Raw genomic sequence first — 24818 nt, 5'->3', positions numbered from 1 at the left:
CAAAAGCTAACTTCTACAAAATATGAAGACAATGATATTTTGCTGATTATATGAAAGTGATTCACATTCAAACGAATCAAACTGAAATTCATGGAACCATAACATACTTAAAATTACTGAATCCCTAGTTCATCACTTTGCAAACCTTCAATACAATATACCACATACCTCAATTTCAATTCTGTGATTATGTGAAAGAAATTATATTGATTTAACACATAGTTAAATTCAACGATAATATTGATTTAATTCATAACTCATTTAACATGATTCATTCATGAGTCTTGACCTTAATTTACCAAACTAAACGTTAATACTGATGTATTTTTTCTTTCTCTGGAAATTACCTAACTAGAAAATTTTCAGTTCTGATGAATATTCCAAGATCTGCCCACAAAACCAATTGCATACTAAAGCCTCTCATTAAAAAATGAAAGCCACCAAAGATAAAAATAATTAAAGCAAAGAATTTGACTGCCTTAGTGCCCTATGTATATTCTTTTTACAGATAGCATTAAGAAAAATTAAGTATTATAGAGTCCTCCCATAAAAAGAGAGAGAGATTTACTTTTCCCTGTTTATATACCTTCTACTATATACTTCTAAAAATATACATTGTAGATTTGGTATCCAAAAAAATCTATCCAGAAAAACTCCATATTTATATTAATTTTTAGCAGTTAACATTCAGATTCAACAAAAACTTCCTAGACTATGCAAGGAAATGAATTCTAACCACAACTGTATAAAGAGGGTATTGAAAAGTGTATGATTGTGGAGAACCGCTCCTTGTGGTTTAGGGAATTGCAGCCCCAGCCGTGAGCCTGACTTGCCCCCTACCCCTTCACCCCCTCCCTGGCTTGTCTTTAAGTCTCAACAAAAGGTTGCACAGGAGACATAACCGAAAGCCACTCAGAGGGTTTCCATGGGAATTGGATTTAAAGAATGCTTATTATGCTTTAGAACTTGCTCTGCTTTTCTTATCTCTTAGTTAAGTATAAACAATCTCTAGCAAGGAATGTATGAAACCTTGCACCTAATGCTAGTGTGGAGTCAAGATGTTTAATAGACTGTGACACAGACTGGTCACTGTGCCCTCTGTACTGGTACTTGTAATCTGTTATTGTCGACTGTAATCCAAGCGCCTAAAAGCTATTGATCATTCATAAATTTTGACCTTGTATCTCCCATGCATACCCTTCTCAATAAAAAGCATGAGGAATGGAGGTCTTGCACTTTCTCCACTAGAGGGAACAGCCACCTTCCTTACCTCCCAGACAAAATACAGTGCCCTGGATAGATTTGTTCTGCCGTGGTCATGAAACCTCTGCTGGACAGAGTAGTTTCCAACCGAGCCTGAGAGTTGGAGGCAGCTCAGCCTCATATGATAAAGGAAAGTGACTTTGAGAGAGAGTAAATAATTTGTTCTCACAACTTGTAACAAGTGAATTCAAGGACTAGAATCCAGAAATTACTGATGCCAAAAGGAAGGAGAAAAGAGAAATAACACTGCATGCCGGTTTTGTGCCAGGCAATTGCACAACTTACTCATTTTGAAGATGAGGAAACTGAGGTAAGAAGTGATATGACATGATCAAGGTTTGTTCAGCTAGTGAACAGTCAAGACAAATCAGAAACCCTGGGAGTTACACACTGATAGATTTTGTCCTCAAAATGAAACGGGGTATAGTACCAAAACAGAAATGTTCCCCACAGCCCATGGGTTGGGGGACAGGGTAAGTAGACAATACTGTGGTAAAGAACTTTGCATAACCAAAAGGTGGGCTGGTAACTAGATAACAGCTGTGCTACAGCCCAGGGGCAAAGGGTATGTACATGACTTTCAGAATGTATCCTGACTCAAGACATAGCCAGGGAAGGCAAAGGCCCAGAAACACTCACTCTTGCCCTAAATAAACTCATGGGCAAACAGGGCTCTAAGCTAAATAAAAACCTGTTTCTCAAATGAACAAGATTGAACAAAGAACAGCGTAGCAGTTATCAGGGGGGAGGGGGGAAAGGAGAGAAGGGGCAGTAAGTAGAGGAAGGGTTTAGTAAAGGAACTAGTATAAATAACCCATGGACATGGACAACAGGGTGGGGATTGACTGTGGGAGAGGGGGTGGGCTGGGTTGGGGGGAGCAATGGAGGGGAAAGTGGGACAACTGCAATAGAAAAACAATAAAAATAAATTTAAAAAATAATAATAAAATAAATTATTTTTTTAAAAAAATCCTGTTTCTCTCAACAATAATTATTAAATTATATACCACGTGCAAGGCCCCTATGTGCTCAGTTACAAAACCACTACTTGTCATCCAAGGCCAGAATGATGTGTTCTTTTACTTTTGCTTTCAATATTGTTCTTTTCCTACAAAGAAGAGAACAATTTCACAGGATCAATTTTAACAAGATTTCTAAGTCCTTGAGAGAATCTTATCTATGTTGGCAATCCCTGTAGGTTAACTACCAAAAATCACCTGCAGACAAAAGATAACATTGATTACAGAGCTTAACAGGCAAATAAAAGTCAACCCAATATTAATCCAATAATCCAGAAAACATTGTGAATGCCTCATGTCATTAGAATAGCTTTGCAAGGAATTGGCCCCCACTTAAACCAGGTGGCAAATCTTGAAACACTGCAAAATGAGAATTAAAGTTTTAGAGAAAAAACTAAAATTCTTTGCATTTTACCCAGTGCCCCTATATTCCACTAATTTAAGCCTATGATCCTGCTTGCCACAAGGGTAGCTCCAAAGGACAGATAAGAAAAGGCTAGTCTTGAAATGGAAAAGAAACTGTGGGGACTAAAAAGAAATATGCTTTTCCTCCCAAGTTCTAAATTCACATCTAGCTAGACTATTAATCACACTAACAGAAAGATTAACATAAGAAAATCAAATTTTAATATTTTCACACAGAGAATTCACATATGCTTGAAAATTCCAAATATCATTTTGGACAAAGGAGAAAGTGAGGTTAGGATCTGAGATTTCAAAGGAAGTAGGCAATTTACAGGTACTGGAGGAAAAACAACCCAGAAACCATGAGACACGGAGAATAATCTAGTCAACAGGCCCCTGCCTAGGGCACCTTCTAATCTACCATACTTAATTCAAGTTAGTCTGCTAAATAGAACATCCTAAAATTCCCTTATGTCTTTCCCTCTGAATCACTTACGCAGGAAAGGGGGGAGAGACAACAGTTTCTTTCTGAGTCTTTTGTTTCTTAATAACCTGCTCAAAATCAGTATCTCAAAAGGCAAAACTTGGGTCCCCTTCAAAATACTACCATTTCAAACAAACAAACAAAAAAAAGAAGTATTTTTCACTGCTCCTTTAAAAAGTTCAGCTATTTATCATAAAAATCAATCTGTCTTTGATAACCTATAAAATAGTCTTCTAAATCCAGTTAGAATATTCTCTTCCTTTACAAATTCTCACCCTTCCCACCCCCACCTCCATCATATCTGCTTCTGTTCTCTCTCTAGATCAATCAAAAGAATGAGGCAGTGGGTCATTTGAAGCTCTATTAATCAGAAGCAAAGGTCAATAATTATCAAATATTAACCATGCTATGAGGGACTCATACTTCACAGCAGCTTTCATTTATAAAACTATGAGGGAGGACCCAAAAAACCTCAAATTTACATATAAAAATTGCATACTTATTCTTACATGCTTAAACTTTACCTTCAAAGTACTCTCCCATTTGATGGAAGACACCTATTGAGACATTTTTTCCACTGCTACAACATTTTTTGAACTTGTCTATTTTGATGCCTTTTAGTGCTTCTGTTTTTTGTTTCACCTCTTCCACGGTGGCAAAACATTTCCCTTTGAGGATTTTTTTTCACCAGGGAAACAAAAAAGTTACTCAGGGTGAGATCAGGTAAATAAGGAGGATGCGGCACAGGATGGGGGGATTATGCAATATTTTGGGGGGGAGGGTCAAAACTTCTGAACACTCAGTACAGTGTGGGCAGGTGCACTCAAATCACCATCATGAAATGAGCAAACGCACTGAAAGTCTTCAAAAAATATTCACTGAAGCAAATGCAGCCTCTCACAACAATGCCAGTTAGTACCTGATACAGATGGGTTCCTAGAACACCCACCTAGCAGGAAAAGCCTGTACTACAAGGGGCCCACCGTCTGTTACAGAGCAGGATCCCCAAAGTCCCCACAGCCCATGGTTTTGGGGATGGGGAACAGGGATAGTGTAGCTTTTGGGGTACTTTGCGTATCTATGGCAGGTTGATACCTAAAGCCAATAAAAGGTTGATGGTACAGTTTAATATTCTTTGCATATCAATGACAAGGGGATAGCCAAGCCTTTTCTTGAAGGGGACAGCCATAAGGACAGGAGCCAGGCAGAACAAAAGGCAGCAGACCCTCCCCTATACTTTCCACCCCTGGCATGTAACTAGTCATGTGACAGACCCCCTTAGAGGAAGAACAAGGGGCCAAAGAGTGGCCTCATGTGACTTCCACATGGGCCTTTGCTCGACCAATCCCTTAAGCATTAATCCATTGGGATAACATCTAGGCCTCAGTTGTGTTTCAGCTTCAGGCCCAGAAAAGTAGCAAAACCAGACAAGTGATGCCATGGCCGATACCAGCACCAGCGGCATTACTACCCCCTGCCTTAGCACCACACAATCAGTAGAGACCAGCACCCTGAAAATACACACCTGGAAAGCTGATGAATATTCTATTGTAATCCTACCCAGACCTCCAGATAAATACTCTCAAGACAGGGGACCCAGTATGGCTCTCTTTACACACTCATACCTTTCCCCAACTCCTTCTCCCAGCATTGTTTTCCTTGCCTCTCTGTTCCTCCTAAGCTCCAAGGGTTCTTTTCTTTTGCCTCTGTAACTCGTTCCCTGAGTCCATTTCTTTTACTGCTCACTTCTTCTGCCTCTGTGACTTTCTAAATAAACTTTCTCTTAGGGTTTAAGCCACGGCTCTGAATTTTTTTATTAGCCATAACTACCAAGGTTGCTGAACCAAGATCTGGTCTAACACCTGGTGCTGTTCTACTACCAACAGATTCATCTATTTCTCTTTGCAATTCTATCAGGGTTTTTTTTTGTTTAGCTTCTTGATATAACAGTATATCTTTCTCCAGCCTTTTAATTCACTCTGACTGATATTTAAAGTAATTATTGATATACTTGGATAAATATCTACCTTATTTGTTACTGTTTTCTATTCATTACCCTAGTTCTTTGTTCCTATTTTTGTCTTCCTCTCTTTTCCTATCTTCTGTGGTTTTAATTAAGCATTTTATATAATTCCATTTTCTCTTCTTAGCATGTCATTTATACTTTTTTTTTCACTCTAATGATTACCCTAAAGTTTGCATTACAAATTTACAATTAATCCAAGTCCACTTTCAAATAACACTGTAGCACTTCATGGGCAGTTCAAGTATCTTATAGAGAATATTCCTAATTCCTCCTCCCCGGCTTTTGTATCGTTGCTATAATTCACTTCACTATGTTATAATCATTGAATATATTGTTGTTAATGAATATATTATGTTATCTGTTAGATCAATTAAGTATAAGAAAAATAGCTCTGGTTGATGTGGCTCAGTTGGTTGGAGCAAGACATGTCCCATAGATCAAAACATCATGTGTTTGAATCCCAGGCAGGTTGGAGGTTCAGTTGGGGCACATACAAAAGGAAACCAATCAGTGCTTCTCTCTCACATGGTGCTTTTCTCCCTCTCTTTCTGCCCCTTTCCCTCTCTCTAAAATCAATAAGCATGTCCTTGGGTTAGGGAAGGAAGGAAGGAGGGAAGGAAGGAAGGAAGGAAGGAAGGAAGGAAGGAAGGAAAGAAGGAAGGAAGGAAGGAAGGAAGGAAGGGAGGGAGGAAGGAAGGAGGTCAATTTAAAAATAGTAAGAAAAATAAGTGTTTTTTTGTACCTACATTTATTCTTTCTCTAATATTGCTCCTTTTCTATAACATAGATCCAAGTTACTGGCCTATACAATTTTTCTTCTCTGAAAAATTTCCTTTAACGTATCCTGCAAGGCAGAACCACTGCCAACAAATTCTCTGAAATTTTGTTTACCTAAGCATAACAGAGTACTCAGTCTCTGACCCATCTTGTTTGGGCCTTCTTTGTTCTCATAGCCTTGAGGCTAAAGGTTCCTGCTTTGGACACGCTAATTATAGAGTAATTCTGTTGGGGGCTTCAGTTTTTACAAAACAGCCCCTCCATTTTCCCCTCCCTTGATTTAAAAGAAGCCTGGACCTTGTGCTTGCCTAAAACCGGTTTGAGAATCTGCAAGCACCCCTGTCTTCCTGAGCTGGTGTCTTCTCAATCAATAAGCTTTTCCTCACTCCAACTCTGCCATTTTGAACACTGGCCTTTTTGAAGATTTGGGCACACAAAGTTTTATAATGGTAACATAATTCTTTATTCTCATTCACCTCAGAAGGATAATTTTGTAGCATACAGAATGCTAGATTTTTGGGAGATTTTGTCTCAAAATTTAAACACTTAGCTTTTCTTGTTTGCATGGTTTCTGACGAGAAGTCGGATGTAATTCTAACTTTTGCTTCTCTATATGTAAGATGGCTTTTCCCTCCGCCTCTGCCTTCTTTCAAGATTTTAAGACTTAGTCATGTTGGGTGGTTACATATGTAAAAACAAGCAGTTCAGGGGAGAATGGGTAGTAAAAAAAGACAAGAGAGCCTAGGAAATAAGCACAGAATGTAGTGCTGCTCCAAAAAGTCATGATATTTAGAAAGTCAGTGTATCATCTCTAGAGCTAAAATAATGTAGTCTCAGTGGAATCTTTTGAGAGACGATACAGCATCAATAAATATTATAGTGTTTTCTGTACCCAAAGAGAAAAAGATTTCCTAATGTTTAATAAGAGAAAAGTTTGATTTATTAACAAAGTTATTGTTAGGTCCAACAGGGTGAGAACTTGCCTGTTTGCAGCTGGCCAAATAAACGTTTTAAACACATGACCTGTTCTCCTGTGGTTTCTCCTTTGCTTTTCTAAACCTAACAGTTATTTCAATATTAACTGTGAAAAATGACTTACCTTCATTCCCCTAGAACATATGAAACTGATGAAACCACACGATATTTCCAAAGATATTATTGCTTCAATCTGGGTCACTGAAATTATCAACTGTTCAAAATGAGACAAAAGAAAGGGATAATATTAATTATTTACAAATATACATTGTCTTTGTTGTCATATCTCATATAAAACCTCCTAAGGCCATTCAAAGGAGATATTTGTCCCTAAGTTTAAGTTCTCCAGGGATAGCACCTTTGAAACAAAGACTGGGCAAATAATTAGCTCTATTCAAACAATTATTGACCATTCAATGTCTACAGGGTTTTTTTTTTTTCATTAAAATCTTTTTCTTTACTATTTACCATTATTACCTCCCTTAAAAATTTTTTCCCTAAAAAAAGAATATTAACGTTCAGCTAATACAATAAAGCTCCACTGTAAAAAGAAGAAAAAAAAAAAAAAAGACAGGATGAGGGACAGGACAGGAATATCCAAACAGCTTCAAGGACAAAAAGCATGCTCCAACCAGATCATGTTTACAGTTCCTCATCTAGAATTCAACTAACATACAACTGCAGCAATCAGCCAAACTTAGTAAATTAAAATAACAGTAATTTTGACAGATTACCTTCTATAAATATTCAAATATGGACGTTTGTGTACATGCAAGGGTCTCTATATGCCAATCAAAATGCTTTGTTTAGGACCCTGAAATTGAGCTTTTTTTCACCCTCTTTTCCATAGGAATTCCCTGAATTAACTTCCATTTAACTCTTTCACCTCACCTGGTAAAAAGACTATTAATAGGCTAAATTATTATCCATTGCCTGAATTAAAAATATAGAATAAGATTCATATAAACCATTAACAGATAAAAAAAAAGGTGTACCTAGGATCTTTGAAAATCTATCTGTAAAAACAAAAGGGAGACCCAATAGGAGTGGACAAAGAGGGAAGAGGCAGGATATTGATGGATGGTAACTGAAAAAGAGATTAACTTTTTACTTATGTAATCAGGCATGCCTTGAAGCATAGTAAAATCCAAATGCAAAGAACAATTAACAACATCAGAAATCTTGGCTGCATTCAAAGTTCCATCAAGATAAACTGCCACCCTGGCTTGTGTAGCTCATAGGACTGAGCACCAGCCTGTGAACCGAAAGGACACTGGTTTGATTCCTGGTCAGGACACATGCCTGGGTTGTAGGCCAGGTCCCCAGCTGAGGGCATGTGAGAGGCAAACAATCAATGTTTCTCTCACACACCAATGTTTCTCTCCCTCTCTTTCTCCTTCCCTTCCCCATCTCTAAAAATAAATAAATAAAATCTTTTTTTAAAAGACTACCATTTATTTGGCTCAAGGCAAGACTCTATACTTTTAACAACAAGGTTAAATATATGAGAGTCAAAAGTGGGAAACTACAATTAAAGTTGATACTTACATAACATGGGTTTACACTGCATTGGCCCACATATATGCAGGGTTTATTCAATAGGTAATGTAGAGACTTCTGGCAAAAATGGAAGCAGAGGTAGATTACATCTACCTCAAAACAAAGGGCAACCAGAGTTGCCAGAAAATCGAACTGTATAAAAGTCTGGCAACGAGGAATTAAGAAGAAATATTCATCCAGATGGGTAGGAGAAGCGGAGATGGAAAGCAAGGGTGGCTAGGTGGTGGTGTCAAGGCAGTGGCTGCAGCGGGTGAAACGAGTGGTCCCACATCCACCTGTGGCAGATAAAAGCCAGGAGGGACACCTGGGGCGTGATCCTGGCCCCAGCCTAGACCACTAGACCACACAGTTCATGGTTCCAGTACTGGGAAAATAAAGCCTCATAGCTTCTGGCTGTGAAAACAAGTGGGAGTTGAGGAAGTAGAAGAAACTGCCCCTCTCTCAGGAGAGTCCATTTAGAGGGCCCCCACGGTCCCAGAGTGGGTGCAAACACACCCACTCTGGGACCCACCACCAGGGCAGCAGTTAGAGGGGTGCCAGTCACATATGGGAAGTGGGTGAAGTGACTAAAAAGGGGCAAATGCTGAGCTTGCAGCATTGTTCCCTCTCTGACCCCTCCCCCACATAGAGTGCCACAAAGCAGTGAAACGGGTCACATGGCACTGATGAATACCTAAGGCTCTGCACCTTACAACGTAACAGGTGCAGCAGCTCTACCTAATACATAGAAGCAAACACAGGGAGGCTGTCAAATTGAGGAGACAAAGAAGTATGACCCAAATGAAGGAACAAATCAAAACTCCAGAAAAAGAACTAAGCAAAAAGGAGATAACCAACCTGTCAGATGCAGAGTTCAAAACACTGGTTATAAGGATGCTCAGAGAAATGACTGAATATGGCAAACATATAAGGGAAAAAATGAAGGCTACACTAAGTGAAATAAAGAAAAACCTACAGGAAACCAAAAGTGAAGCGAAGGAAGCCAGGGTTCAAATAAATGAATTGGACCATAAGGAAGAAATAAACAGTCAACCAGTACAGAATGAAGAAACAAGAATTCAAAAAAATGAGGAGAGTATAAGAAGACTCAGGGACATCTCCAGAAGTGCCAACATCCTAATCAAAGGGATGTCAGGAGAAGAGGAATCAAAGAGATGCCAGAAGGAGAAGAGGAAGAGCAAGAAATTGAAAACTTATTGGAAAAAATAATGAAAAAAAAAAAAACTTCTTTAATTGACGAAGGAAATAAGATATACAAGTCCAGGAAGCACAGAAAGTCCCAAACGAGTTGGACCCAAAGAGAACCCCACCAAAACACACAATTAAAATGCTAAAGGCTAAAGATAAAGAGAGAATCTTAAAAGCAGCAAGAGAAAAGAAATCTACAAAGGAGTTCCCATAAGACTATCGGCTGATTTCTCAAAAGAAAATTTGCTAGCAAGAAGGGACTGACAAGAAGTATTCAAAGTGATGAAAAGCAAGGACCTACCACCAAGATTACTCTATCCAGCAAAGCTATCATTTAGAATGGAAGGGAAGATAAAGTGCTTCTCAGACAAAGTACAGCTAAAGGAGTTCATCATCACCAAGCCCTTATTATATGAAATGTTAAAGGGACTTATTTAAGAAAAAAAAGATCAAAAGTATGAACATTACAATGACAACAAACTCACAACTATCAACAACTGAATCTAAAAAACAAAAACAAACTAAGCAAACAACTAGAACAGGAACAGAATCATATATATGGAGATCATATAAAGGGTTATCAGCAGGGAGGGGAAAGGGGGAGAATAGGGAAAACGGTACAGGGATTAAGAAGCATAACTGGTAGGGAATAGACAAAATAGACAGGGAATGTTAAGAATAGTAAAGTAAATGGAGAAGCCAAACAACTTATATGCATGAAACATGGACATGAACTAAGGGGAGGGGCGGCATTGCTGGAGGGAAAGTGGGGCTCCAAGCAGAGGGCAGCAAAGGGAGAAAAAATTGGGACAACTATAATACAGCATAATCAATAAAATAGTTAAAAAATAGATATCCCATTTTTTAATAAATAAATAAATACTGTAAGTGTATTTTCACTTCCTTACGATTTTCTTAGTCACATTTTCTTTTCTCAAGCTTACTTTATTGTCAGAATATAATATGTAATATATATAACATAAAATATGTGTTAATCCACTATTTATGCTATTAGTAAGGCTTCCAGTCAATAGTAGTTAAGGTTGGGAGAGCCAAAGTTATGCGCAGATTTCTGACATTGTTCATGGATCAACTGTAATATGAAATTCAAACCAAATGCGATTTTTGAATCCATAGATAGCCTATTTAATCATGAAGACATCTGCTGCATGAATTTGCTCGTTGTCTTTCTATCCTATATCCCGAATGTCAGATTCCCTTAAACATACACACAATTATTGAAATTCTGTATCCAGTATAACATCTAAATGACAGAAGAAAAGTGAACTTATTCAGAGGCATATGCCCTTCTGTTCCCACCTGGAAAAAAAGAGCTATTAATACCTCTAGTAAGATTGCTCGAAATACTTCTAGAAAGAGGCAGGCCTGCAACAAACTCTTACTTTATGATTGTTACTATACGTAGTTAACTAGTTATTAATAAGAGAGTAAAGGGAATTGGACATTGAGTTAAATAAACGGGGGAGCATAAGCCTGCTTACTTAACCAGAGAGCGATAGTATTTACAGACTCATTCACACACTCCAGGGGACTGCGGCCAGGGAGGCTTAATCCTCAGAGCACAGAAAATCCCAGCAGCACTGTCACCTTCCAGTACCAGATTGTTTAGGGGTACAGGGTGAGGTACTTGACCACAGAGGCCTGTCAGTCAAACTAGGGTGTGTGGACCCATCATAAACCCATGAAAGCTTGAGAAGCTGATTTGTTATGTTGAAAAAGCTCCTGGTTATAACTCCAAGGGAACAAAGAAGCTGTCTCTCTCTCTCTCTCTCCCTGCCTCCCTCCCCAACTCCCCCCATCCAAACTCACCACATGTGCTCACATGTTCCCTCTCTATAACCATGTGGCCCTAGTAAACTCTAACTGCAGATCCCAGGTGGGATACAGCAGCACAGTCAGGAACACAGGCTAAGCTCACCAGATGATGAGAAACACTGGACTGGACTAAACTAGCCTTGGCATGGCACAGGATCTCCAGACATGGGCTCTATTTCTGGGCCCGACTTTCCATCATGGGATGAATAGAAACGGCACATCAGGAACCCAGGAGAGGTGCTCTTTTGATTTTGCATCAAGCACCCAAATAAATCTTATCACCAGATCTCATCCTCCCTTGTGGGTCCCCAAAAATGCCTTTTCTCACAACACCACAAGGACTCCGCTTCTATCAGCAGCATGATCACTCATGATTCAACCACCCAATCCCTGTCCCAACAGTGCATCCAAGCCAGATCAGTGGTCCTCAAAGCAGAAAATGGAGAAGAAAAGTCTGCTCTAGGGACCAATAGCTCAGCCTTCCCTGATGGCTTATCAGAAATGCAGAATCTTTGGCCCTATCCAGGGACATATTCATTCAGAATCTGCATTTTAACAAGATCCCCAAATAATTCATATATGCATTAAAATCTGAGAAGATCTTAAGGAAGAAGAATATATTAGAGTGAAAGAGAGTGTATATTCTTCTGTTTGAAGATTGGATCTCAGTACAGGTCACTGTTTGGCCAATAAGCAACTGATTTTTAACCTCTGATTTACAGCATCTTTATTCCTGCCATAATTTTTTTTCTTTATTTTTTAAATAAAGAATCTTGAAACACAGAAATCCTTGAGACCCAAAGAAACGTGTAACTAATGATTAAAGTGCAGGTCCCAAGAAAGGCTATGACAGAGTTACCTAACAGCAAGTGGTCCTTTCTTAAGCCCACAAATCACATTAACAAAACTAGATAATTTTAAAATAATAATAACCGACTTCCGGCCAAGATGGAGATGTAGACAGACACGCCGTGTCTCCCTTCACAAATAAGAAGGAATACAACTACCTCAAAACTAGAAACAACCAGAAGTTTCAGAAAATCAAACTGCATGGAAGTCCAGCAAACAAAAATATAAAGAAGAAATACTCATCCAGACAGGTAGGAGGGGCAGAGAGGACGTGGTGTGGTGGCGGCAACAGCAGTGGTGGTGGCGGTGGCAGGCTGGCGGAAAGTGCAGTCACACATTTTAAAAAGTCAGGAGGGACACCTGATAAGCATTCCTAGCTCCTCACCAGACCCCGAAGCTCACTGTCCCAGCATCTGGGAATATCAAGCCTCACTGCTTTGGACTGTGCAGACCAATGGGGGTTTGGGTGGAAGCAGAAACTGCCAGTCTCTCAGCAGAATCTGCTTGTTTAAAGGGGCCCCACAGTCCTAGAACGTCCACAGACCCACCCACTCTGGGAACAACGGCCAGGGCAGCAACTAGAGGGGCGCCAGTCCGGTGCAGAAGTGGGAGAGGTGCCTGGAAGAGGGGCGAGTGCTGGGCAGGGAACATTGTTCCCTCTCAGACCCCTCCCCTACATACAGCACCACAACCTGGTGAAACAGGTTGCCCTGTACTGACCAATCCCTAAGGCTACGCACCTTACAACATAACAGGAGTGACAGCTCTACCTGGGACGCAGAGACAGACACACAGAAGCCTGTCAGAATGAGGAGACAGAGAAGTATGGCCCAAAAGGGGGAACAGATCAAGGTTCCAGTGGGATAACTAAGCGACGAGGAGATAGCCAGTCTCACAGCTGAGGAGATGGACAACCTAACAGATGAAGAATTCAAAACACTGGTGATGAAGATGCTCACAGGCTTGACAGATATGCTTGAGTACGGCAAACGCATAAGGAAAGAAGTGAAGGCTATGCTAAGTGAAACGAAGGAAAATCCACACAAAACCAATGGTGAAGGGAAGGAAACCAGGGTTCAAAGCAATGATTTAGAACATAAGGAAGAAAAAAACAGTCAACTAGTGCAGAATGAGGAAGGAAGAACTGAGAAAAATGAGGAAAACATCCCAAATTTTGCAGAGGAGATGGACATAAAGGTCCAGGAAGCACGGAGGGTCCCGGGCGAGCTAGACCCAGAGGGGACCGACCATACCAGGACACATCATGATTGAGATGCCAAAGGTGAAAGATAAAGATGGAGTCCTGCAGGCAGCAAGAGAGAGGTGGAGATTTGCCTACAGGGGGGTGCCTATAGGACCATCAGCTGATTTCTCCGAGGACACTTTACAGGCAGGAAGGGACTGGAAAACAGTATTCCGTGTGATGAAAGGCAACCTGCAACCAGGATTACTCTATCTAGCAAAGCTATCATTTGGAATGGAAGGGCAGATGAAGTGCTTTCCAGACAAGGTAAAGCTAAAGGAGTTCATCATCACCAAGCCATTATTAAATGAAATGTCAAAGAGACTTACTTAAGAAAAAGACCAACACTATGAAGACTAAAATGACAACAAACTCACAACTATCAACAACTGAATCTAAAAAATAAAAACAAAATCCAACTAAGCAAATCAGAATAGGAATAGAATCATAGGTATGGGGATCATTTGGAGGGTTATCAACTGCAAGGAGGGAGGGGAAGAAATGGGGAAATGGTGCAGGGATTAAGAAGCATAATCAGTTGGTACAAAATAGACAGGGAGAAGTTAAGAATAATATAGGGAAGGGTGAAGCCAAAGAACTATATGTACGATCCATGGACATGAACTAAGGGGTGTGGAATTGCTGGAGGGAAGGTGGGTACTGGGTGAAGGGGAGCAAAGGGGAAAAAAATTGGAACTACTGTAACAAAATAATCAATAAAATATACTTTAAAAAATAAAATGAAATGAAATAATAATAACTCCGCTCATTCCAAATGCTAGACCCTAAGAGCACATGAGGTCCGAGTGGCTAACAAAGAGACCAAAAATCCAAAAGCCTATGCCATCGTGTCAGCAGAGAGGAGAAGGCTGTATGTGCTGGTTATTCAGTTATTGTCTCTTAGCTCGAAATTCACTCTTACTACTCAGCTCAGTAATGCTAAAATAGAAATCTGGAAACAGTTTTTCTCTTTTGCCAGCTAGCTTTCTCATACTCCTAAAAAGGGGACCAGAAGGAGAAACTTGCTTTTTCCAGTCAGCATAGCTGCAGCATAGGTCCTCAATCCCAGTCCCAGAAGTTGGTGACAGCCACTCGTGTTTTACGGTACTCTCAGAAGTACCCCTTGTATCAGAAACATCCAAGGAGTACCCCCTTCAAAGGTTTTGAGCCCCAAATCTACTACTCCAAGCTCTTCTTTGTTCCCTCAGCCCTATGGGTGATTGAGGTTTTCTGCAACTATTGTCTGTGTTATGCCAGTGTTCCTTTTTTCTTTTTAAGCCCTCCAACACCTTTATAACCCATAGCCCATATTAAATTTTCTTGGTATATCTAGTATGGGTTGATTCCCAGTCCAGAATCTAACTGATACCTCATGGCTAGATGAAATAAAATTCATCATGATCTTGATCAGTTTGGAAAATTATTTTCCAAAACATGATCATCCATCAGAAAATATCTACTGCTTCTCCCTTAAAATAGGTGCAAAATGGTAAATGTATGCAAGAAGTACACTGAGAAAGAAAGAGGGAACAAAACCTAAAAAAGTAATATATTGAAAAAAACACCATGGTAGAAAGCACGTTATCCCCCCAAAACATAAAGAAAAGGCCAATAAAAAGTCTGAAACAAATATAAATTTCTTCCTTAAATAATAAAATTCAGAATTTGAGAAGCGGAAGGAACTTTATTCTTCTGCCACTGCTGTCGTTCAGTTTGTTAAAGCAGTTTTTTACTGTGGTTGAGTTACTATACTTGCAGGAAACTGTTGAGAAATTAGGGAAAATCCAAAGATCTCAAAAATGATGAAAGCAACAGAAAACAAGATACATGAAGAAAGGTTCGATGAGTCATATGTTTTAGTCCAGTCTAGTGAAAAGAAAACTTCAAGCCAGCAAAACAACTACCTCACAGTTTAAGACTTCTGACCAGCTATGCTTCATCATCCCTATAGGTGTTTAAAATGATAGAAGATAAAGTAAATAAAGATATAAAATGAAGCTTCTTAGCTTACTGACTCTCCTTAAAATCACTAAAGCAGTAGCTCTTCGTGCTGTTTACATATAAGAATGACTTAGAATACTTTTTACAAAAGTGATATTGATGATGATGATGATGATGATACTCAGAACACTAACGCCAGAGATCTGATTTCACTGGTCTGAGATAAAGTCTAGGCATATTTAAAAAAGAAAAACAAAAATACCCAAGTGTTTACAGTGTACTGACAAAACGACTGAAAACCACTTAATGGAACATTCCATAACTTTACTACTCAAGGTATGGTCTAAGGACAACCTACGTCCAGAATGCCTGGGGGGTTGTTAGAAGACAGCATCTCAGGCCTATTCCAAAACTGTTGATTAAGAACCTACATGTTAACAAGACCCCCAAATAATCTGTATGTACATTAAAGTTTAAAAACATTCTTTTATTACAATTTGAAAAGCCTGTATCTATCTGTGTGCTAGAGAGTCCAAGCTCCAGCCTAAAAATAACTTTCTAAACATAAATTTTTCTTAAGTTTTAAGTATCTTATTTTTTTCCTTTCAGAGTCTATTAGAGCTTATAGAATACTATTTTAGTGAATGAATAACTAATATTTAATAATAACTATTATTTATTCAGTATGAAGTATTTGTAAGCATTGTTCTCTACAAAATTATTTAATCCTAAACACATGTCCCTAAACTAGATAATTTTATAATCCCTGTTTTACAGATAAGGAAACTAAGGTAAGAGTTATATTTAAAAATAACTAAATAACTTGCTCCACACACATCTAGTAAGTGGCAAAGTTAAAAACTGAGCCTACACAGTCTTGTTTAAGAGCTTATCTTTATCAATACTATCCCAAAACATTCTAAAATCACTCAGGAGGAAAGTACAATTATTGGTAATAAAAATTATATGAGTAAAGGAAAAAAATCAGTGTGCTGTTCTCCAGTTTAAAAAAAGAAAAGTCAACAGAGTTCCAAAAATTATCTAATTACATCAACACTGTTATGGATCTGTGGCCCATACTTAAAATAAAGAGGAACATGACCAAGAAGAGAATAACTCAGATTATACCAGTATTATCAATATTTGGGGGAAAGTTATAAAGATACCAATACTGCACATGAGGCTGTTCTATGGAAGAAAAATTTTAGTAATAACCACTCTGTTATCTACATTTAGAAATAACTGAAACCCCATGTTAGGAGATAATCCCTCAATGCCTCCTTAATTTACCCCTAAACTGCTCCTACTGGCATAACCACCCCCGCAGAAAAGTGAAGTATGTAAGGCTATGATTACTTCTCACAATGGTTTTTACCTTTTCTGTATCCCTTGGCTCCTAACTTCTACAAAAGTCCAATCTGCTTCTGTCATTAGGGAAACAAAAGTCCAAGTCCCAATAACCCCAAATGTTACTTCTGAAAATGTTGAAGATGGCTCTAAAAGAAGAGGTCAGACAGAGACTGTCAGTTAAAGGCCTATTAGAGATTTTAATAATTCATGATAATTCAAAATAGCACAATAGAATAGCCGAAGTTCCCAGAGATAAACAATATTATTGTACTGGCAAATAGAATGAGTTTAAAATAGGCAAAATTATATCCTATGAGTATTTAAAGCAGAACAACAATTTCTAAAATGTTTTAGCTTCATTCAGCCCAAGCATGCTACTAAAAAAGCAAACAATGCCGTTTTCATTAACAATAACAAAGCCCTAATGACCCAGTTTCTCAGAATAAACAGAAATTAAAAATAGAGTTCCCACTCTGGCTGGTGTGGCTCAATGGATTGAATGACGGCCTGCAAACCAAAAGGTTGCTGGTTCAATTCCCAGTCAGGGCACATGTCTAGGTTGCTACATTCTTTTCAAATGTACATGGAACATTTTCAAAGATAAACCACATGGTAGGATACAAAACAAACCTCAACAAATTCAAAAATCTGAAATCATATCAAGCATCTTCTCGGATCACAATGGCTTGAAACTAGAAACCAACCTCAAGGAAAAATTCAAAAGCATTCAAATTCATGGAAACTGAATAACATGCTATTAAATAATGAATGGGTTAACAATGACATCAAGGAAGAAATCAAAAAATTTACGGAAACAAATGAAAAAGATCACACAACAGCCCGAAACCTATGGGACACAGTGAAGGCAGTCCTAAAAGGTAAGTTCATAGCAATACAGGCGTAACTAAAAAAAAGATAGAAAATTTTCCAATAAACAATCTAACCCTACATATAAAGAACGAGAGCAACAACAAAGCCCAGATCGAGTAGAAAGAAGGAAATAATCAAGATCAGAGCAGAATTAAATGACATAGAGACTAAAAGAACAATTCAAAGGATCAATACATCCAGGAGCTGGTTCTTTGAAAAGATAAACAAAACTGACTAGCTTTTAACCAGACTCACCAAAAAAAAAAAAAAGAGAGAAGACCCAAATAAAATCAGAAATGCAAGAGGAGAAATTACAACCTATACCACAGAAATACAAAGAACTGTAAGAAATTACTACGAACAACTATATGCCAAGAAATTTGACAACCTGGGCGAAATGGACAAATTTCTAAAAAACTATCATCTTCCAAAACTGAATCAAGGTGAAGTAGAAAGTCTGAATAGACCAATAATAGCTAGTGAAATTGAAGCAGTAATCAAAAAACACACAGCACACAAAAGCCCTGGACCAGACGCCTTCACAGGCAAATTTTACCAAACATTTGGGGAAGAGGTAACTCCTCTCCTCAAACTATTCCAAAAAATTAAAGAGGGGAGACTCCCAAACTCTTTCTTGAGGCTAATATTACCCTAATTTCAAACCAGGTAAAGACACAATAAAGAAAGAAAAGTACAGTCCAATATCGCTGATGAACATAGATGCTAAAATCCTCAACAAAATATTACCAAACTGGATTCAGCAATACATTAAAAATATCATACACCATGATCAAGTGGGATTCATCCCAGGGATGCAAGGATGGTACAATATTCACAAATCAATAAACAAAATACACATAAACAAAATGAAAGGCAAAAATCACATGACCATATCAATAGATGCCGAAAAAGCATTTGACAAAGTATAACACCCATTTATGATAAAAACACTCAGCAAAGTGGGAGTAGAGGGAGCATACCTCAACATAATAAAGGCCATATACAAGAAACCTACAGCAAACATCATACTCAATGGGCAAAAACTAAAAGCTTTCCCCCTAAGATCAGAAACAAGACAAGGGTGCCTGCTTTCACCACTTTTATTCAACATAGAATTTGAAGTTCTAGCCACAGTGGTCAGACAAGAAAAAATAAGAGGCATCCAAACTGGAAAGGAGGAAGTTAAACTGTCATTGTTTGCAGATGACATAATACTGTACATAGCAAACCCTATAAGCTCCACCAAAAAACTACTCAGTCTAATAAGTGAATTTGGCAAAACTGCAGGATACAAAGTCAATATTCAGAAATCAAAGGCATTTTTGTACACCAACAATGAAATATCAGAAATAGAAACTAGGAAAAAAAATTCCATTTACTATAGCAACAAGAAAATTAAAGTACCTAGGAATAAAACTTACCAAGGAGGTAAAAGACCTATACTTGGAAAACTACAAAACACTGAAGAAAGAAATTAAGAAAGACACAAATAAATGGAAGCATATACCATGTTCAAGGATTGGAAGAATTAGCATCATTAAAATGTCCATACTACCCAAAGCAATCTATACATTCAACACAATTCCTTTTAGAATATCAATGGCATATTTCACAGACTTAGAACAAATATTTCAAAAAACTTATATGGAACCAAAAATGACCCCAAATAGCCTCAGCAATCTTGAGAAAGAAGAACAAAGTAGGAGGGATCACAGTACCTGATATCAAACTATACTGTAATGCCACTGTAATCAAAACAGTCTGGTACTGGCATAAGAACAGACACACAGATCAATGGAACAGAATAGAGAGCCCGGAAATAAACCCATATCCTTATGGTCAATATTTGACAAAGAGGGCAGGAGAATAAAATGAAGTAAAAATAGCCTCTTCAATAAATGGTGTTGGAAGATCTAGACAGGTACATGAAAGAAAAAAAATGAAACTAGACCACTAACTTACACCATACACCAGAAAAAACTCAAAATGGGTAAACAACTTAAATATAAGTTGTGAATCATAAGTCCTAGAGGAAATCATAGGCAGTAAAATTTCAGATATTCCATAAAGCAATATTTTCACCGATATATCTCCTAGGGCAAAGGAAATAAAGGAAAGGATAAACAAATGGGACTACATCAAACTAAAGAGTTTCTGCTCCATGAAAGAAAAATTATCAAAATGAAAAGGGAACCAACATTATGGGAAAACATACTTGCCAATGATACTTTGGACAAGGGTTTGATCTCCAAAATATATAAAGAACTCACAGCCCTGGCTGCTGTGACTCATTGGATTGAGCATTGGCCTGCAAACCAAGTGTTGCTGGTTCGATTCCCAGTCAGGGCACATGACTAGGTTGCAAGCCAGGTCCCCAACTGGGGGCACATGAGAGGCAACCACACACTGATGTTTCTCTCCCTCTCTTTCTCCTTTCCCTTCTCTCTAAAAACAGATAAATAAAATAAAATATTAAAAGAAAAAAAAAAAGAACTCACATGACTCAACACCAGGAAGACAAACAATTCAATTAAAAAATGGGCAAAGGACCTAAACAGACAATTCTCCAAGGAGGACATACAGAGGGTCCATAGGCATATAAAAGGATGCTCAACATCACTAGCCATCAGAGAGATGCAAATTAAAACCACAATGAGATACCACCTCACACAGGTCAGAATGGCCATCATCAACAAATCAACAAACAACAAGTGCTGGTGAGGATGTGGAGAAAATGGAACCCTAGTGCACTGTTGGTGGGAATGCAGACTGGTGCAGACACTGTGGAAAATAGTATGAAATTTCTTTTTTAAAAAAAATTAATTAATTAATTTGTTTGCTTGTTTTTAGAGAGAGGGGAAAGGAGAAAGAGAGGGAGAGAAACATCACTGTGTGGTTGCCTCTCACTCGCGCCCCCAGCTGGGGACCTGATGTGCAACCTAGTCATGTGCCCTGACTGGGAATTGAACCAGCGACACTTGGCTCGCAGGCCAATGCTCAATCCACTGAGCCACAGCAGCCAGGCCTGGAATTTCTTTAAAATACTAAAAATGAAACTGCCTTTTGATCCAGTGATCCCACTGCTGGGATAATACCCCCAAGAATCCTAAAACACCAATTCAAAAGAACCTATGCACCCCAATGTTCATAGAAGCATTATTTACAATAGCAAAGTGCTGGAAACAGCCTAAATGTCCATCAGTAAATGAGTGGATCAAAAAACTGGTGTATTTACACAATAGAATACTATGCAACAGAAAGTAAGAAAGAACTCCTTCCTACCCTTCGCAACAGCATGGATGGAACTGGAGAATATTACAGTAAGTAAAATAAGCCAAGCAGCAAAAGACAAATACCATATGACCTCACCTATAAGTGGATCCAATGAACAAAACAAATGAGCAAAATAGAACCAAAAGCATGGAAACAAGGAATAGACTGACAGTGACCACAGGGGAGACTGGAGGGAGATAACGGGGAAAAGAAGCGAAAGGGTCTAGTGAAGGAACATGTATGAAGGACCCATGGATATAGACAATAGGGTGGGGATTGACTAGGAGCAAGAGGGTGAGCTGAGAAGGGGAGAGCAACAGGGGAAAAGTGGGGCAACTGTAATACAGCAACAATTTAAAAAAATAGAGTTCTTTAACCAATAAGAGTTATTAAAGTGTATGCTGGAAACAGAATGATTTGGGGATAAAAACATTAATGCAAAAACTCACTGAAATGTAGTCATCTGAACATCTAAGTTTAAAATTATGACTTGAAGCAATTCATTGGTCCTTCTGAGTGAGGTTTTACATAAAAAAATTTAAGGAAGAAGCTAAGGTCCATATGAAGAAACACTGTAGGGATGTAACTTAATTCCCCACAGTGGAGTAAGACTTTCCAGGAAGCCAACATAGAAAAAACCCAAAGAAGAATGTTCTTAGGAGGCAAGGAAACTATTAAAAACATAGAAGCTGAGCATTCCTGATATGACTCTTTCATTAACTAGTACGACTAACAAAATGACCCACATCAAAATTTCTCGCAAATTTCCATCAGGTTTTAATTAATCATATGACTTATGTGAATTATTTGTAGTTATTTTTTTTCTTTCTTACAGTTAGCACCAGAAAAGCCATTCTCTTTGCCTCTCAACTAGCTTCATAATGGTATGTCCTCAATCTTCCTTTCCTACCCTATTCAAAGTCATTATTTAAATAATAAAGTAAGATATAATATATTTATGATAAATAAAAATATATCTCAAGTGATACATACTAAATACTCTTTGAATGCATAAATACCACCACCCCTACTACCCTCATAACATAGAAAAATGGTATTTATTATATCTCATGTATAAAAATTTAAATGGAAGAAATTTACCACCTCCATCACCAATAAAATAGCTTATTATATCAGAGAAAAATAACTGTTTAAAAATCACTAGCATCATTTCCTCATTATAAGGAAGAATAAATTTAAAAGATGATTCTCTAACTTCATAGTGAATAAGAATTATGTATTAAGCTAATAAAGTTTGCAGAATCTGAGCTCCATGACCAGAGATTCTAATTCAAAAAATCTGAGTTTCTGAGGATGAAGCCTAAATTCTATGTTAACAAGCTTCCAAAGTGAGTACCATGAAAACTATCCTTGAACTACAGTTTAATATATCTGTATATTTCACCCTCAAACCACAGTCAGCTTTCCAATTAGTCCTTTAAGTCTCATCAGAATTTGCAGTTCTCTCATGTTAACAACCTCAACTTCTGATTAAACTACGTGCTTAAAACTAACACAGAAAAAAATAATAGCAACCTGTTACAGGACATATATTACTATGGGTCATATACTCTACATGATCTATAATATACATAAGAATTAAATCAATGATCTGGAATATAAGGAAGAAAAAAACAATCAACCAGTACAGAATGAGGAAACAAGAATTGAAAAAAATAGGAAGAGGCTTAAGAACCTCTGGGAAAACATTAAATGTGCTGACATCCATAGGGGTGCCAGAAGAAAAAGAGGAAGAGCAAGAAATTGAAAGCTTATGTGAAAAAATAATGAAGAAAAACTTCCCAAATTTTGTGAAGGAAATAGACATACAAGTCCAGGAAGTACAGAGAGTCCCAAACAAGCTAGACCCAAAGAGGACCACACCAAGACACGTCATAATTAAAATGTCAAAGTTGAAAGATAAAGAGAGAATCTTAAAAGCAGCAAGAGAAGGGCAGATAGTTACCTACAAAGGGGTGCCTATAAGACTACCAGCTGATTTTTCAAAAGAATCTTTACAGGCAAGAAGGGACTGACAAGAAGTATTCAATGTGATGAAAAGCAAGGACCTACAACCAAGATTACTCTATCCAGCAAAGCTTTCATTTGGAATGGAAGGGTAGATGAAATGCTTCCCAGACAAGGTAAAGCTAAAGGAGTTCATCATCACCAAACCATTATTAAATGAAATGTCAAAGGGGCTTACTTAAGAAAAAGATAAAAACTATGAACACTAAAATGACAACAAACTCACAACTATCAACAACTGAATCTAAAAAATAAAAACAAAATCCAACTAAGCAAAGCAGAATAGGAACAGAATCATAGGTATGGGGATCATTTGGAGGGTTATCAGCTGGGAAGGGGAAGTGGAAGAAACAGGGAAAAGGTGCAGGGATTAAAAAGCATAATCAGTTGGTACAAAATAGACAGGGGGAAGTTAAGGATAATATAGGAAAGGGTGAAGCCAAAGAACTTATATGCAGGACCCATGGACATGAACTAAGGGGGGCAGGATTGCTGGGGGATGGAGGGTACTGGGCAGAGGGAAGCAAATGGGGAAAAAATGGGACTACTGTAACAACATAATCAATAAAATATACCTTAAAAAAAAATAAGTAAACTTTGGTACATCAAGGCAATGGAATATTATTCAGTGCTAAAAAGGAATGAGCTATCAAGCCATGAAAAGATATGGAGGAATCTTAAAGTAAAAGAAGCCAATCTGAAAAGGCCACATACTATATGATTCCAAATGAAGAGGCAAAAGTATGGAAATGGTGAAAAAATCAGGAGTGTCAGGGCTAGAAGTTGATGGCTGGGGAGGAATGATGAATAGGCACAGATGATTTTTAAGTTAGTGAAAATATTCTGTATGGTATTGTAATGCAGAATACATGTCATTATATATTTGTCCAAACCCATAGAATGTACATGACCAAGAGTGAACCCAAAGGTATATGGACTTTAAATGATTATGATGTGTCAGGGTATGTTCATCAATTGTAACAAATGTACCACTCTGGTGAGGGATGTTGACAATGAGAGAGGCTATGTGTGGGGGCAGGAGTCATGCAGGAGACCCAGAAAAGCCCAGTATTTATTTATAAAAAATTGTGTATTTATTCTTACGTTTAAACTTCAGTTATCTTCAAAGTACTCTTCCATTTGATGTAATACGCCTATCAAGATGTTTTTTCCACTGCTAAAACAGTTTTGAACTTGTCAATTTTTATGCCTTTTAGTGCTTCTGCTGTTTTTTGTTTCACCTTTTCTATATCAGCTAAAAGTGTTTCCCTTTAAGGAGTTTTTTTCATCCAGGGAAACAAAAAAAAAGTGAGTTGGGGCATGATCAGATGAATAGGGAGGGTGGGGCATGGGAGCCATGCTGTTTTTTTTGTTAAAAACTCTTGAACACGGTGTGAGCAGGTGGAGCCATAAATCAACCATCATGAAATGTGAAAATATGTTAAAAGAGTCATCAAAAATATTTCACAGAAGCCAAACGCAGCCTCTCACAACAATGCCAGCTCGTACACTGACACAGATTGGTTCCTAGAATATCCACCTAGCAGGGGAAGCCTCTACTACAAGGAACTGGCCCTCCAAGAGATAATTCCAGTTTTCAGGGGATCCCCCATTGTATGTGAAATCTCTGTACCTTCTCAATTTTGCTGTGAACATAAAACTGCTCTAAAAAACTAAAATCTTTATTATAGAAAAAAAAAAAAAAACAGTAAGCTTAAATTTCCCTAATAA

General features: G+C 38.0%; 1 protein-coding gene across 5 annotated transcripts in view; it reads right to left on the bottom strand.

Annotated features, from left to right (window-relative positions):
• FUT8 (fucosyltransferase 8) overlaps nucleotides 1-24818 on the bottom strand; it is a 293901-nt gene that overhangs the window by 134201 nt on the left and 134882 nt on the right. For 4 of the 5 annotated variants that reach the window (XM_090271000.1, XM_090271001.1, XM_090270999.1 and 1 more), the window contains one exon: nucleotides 7074-7163. The gene's annotated coding sequence lies outside the window, so the exon portion shown is untranslated. Of the gene's footprint in view, nucleotides 1-7073; nucleotides 7164-16941; nucleotides 17044-24818 lie in introns of those variants that run through there. The other variant, XM_090271002.1, reaches the window with a different exon arrangement.

The sequence above is a fragment of the Furipterus horrens genome, unplaced genomic scaffold, assembly GCF_987537825.1.
Source record: "Furipterus horrens unplaced genomic scaffold, mFurHor1.1.pri manual_scaffold_3, whole genome shotgun sequence".
Taxonomy (NCBI): domain Eukaryota; kingdom Metazoa; phylum Chordata; class Mammalia; order Chiroptera; family Furipteridae; genus Furipterus; species Furipterus horrens.
Note: the sequence above shows the minus strand (reverse complement) of the source record. Positions and strands in the feature narration are given on the sequence as shown.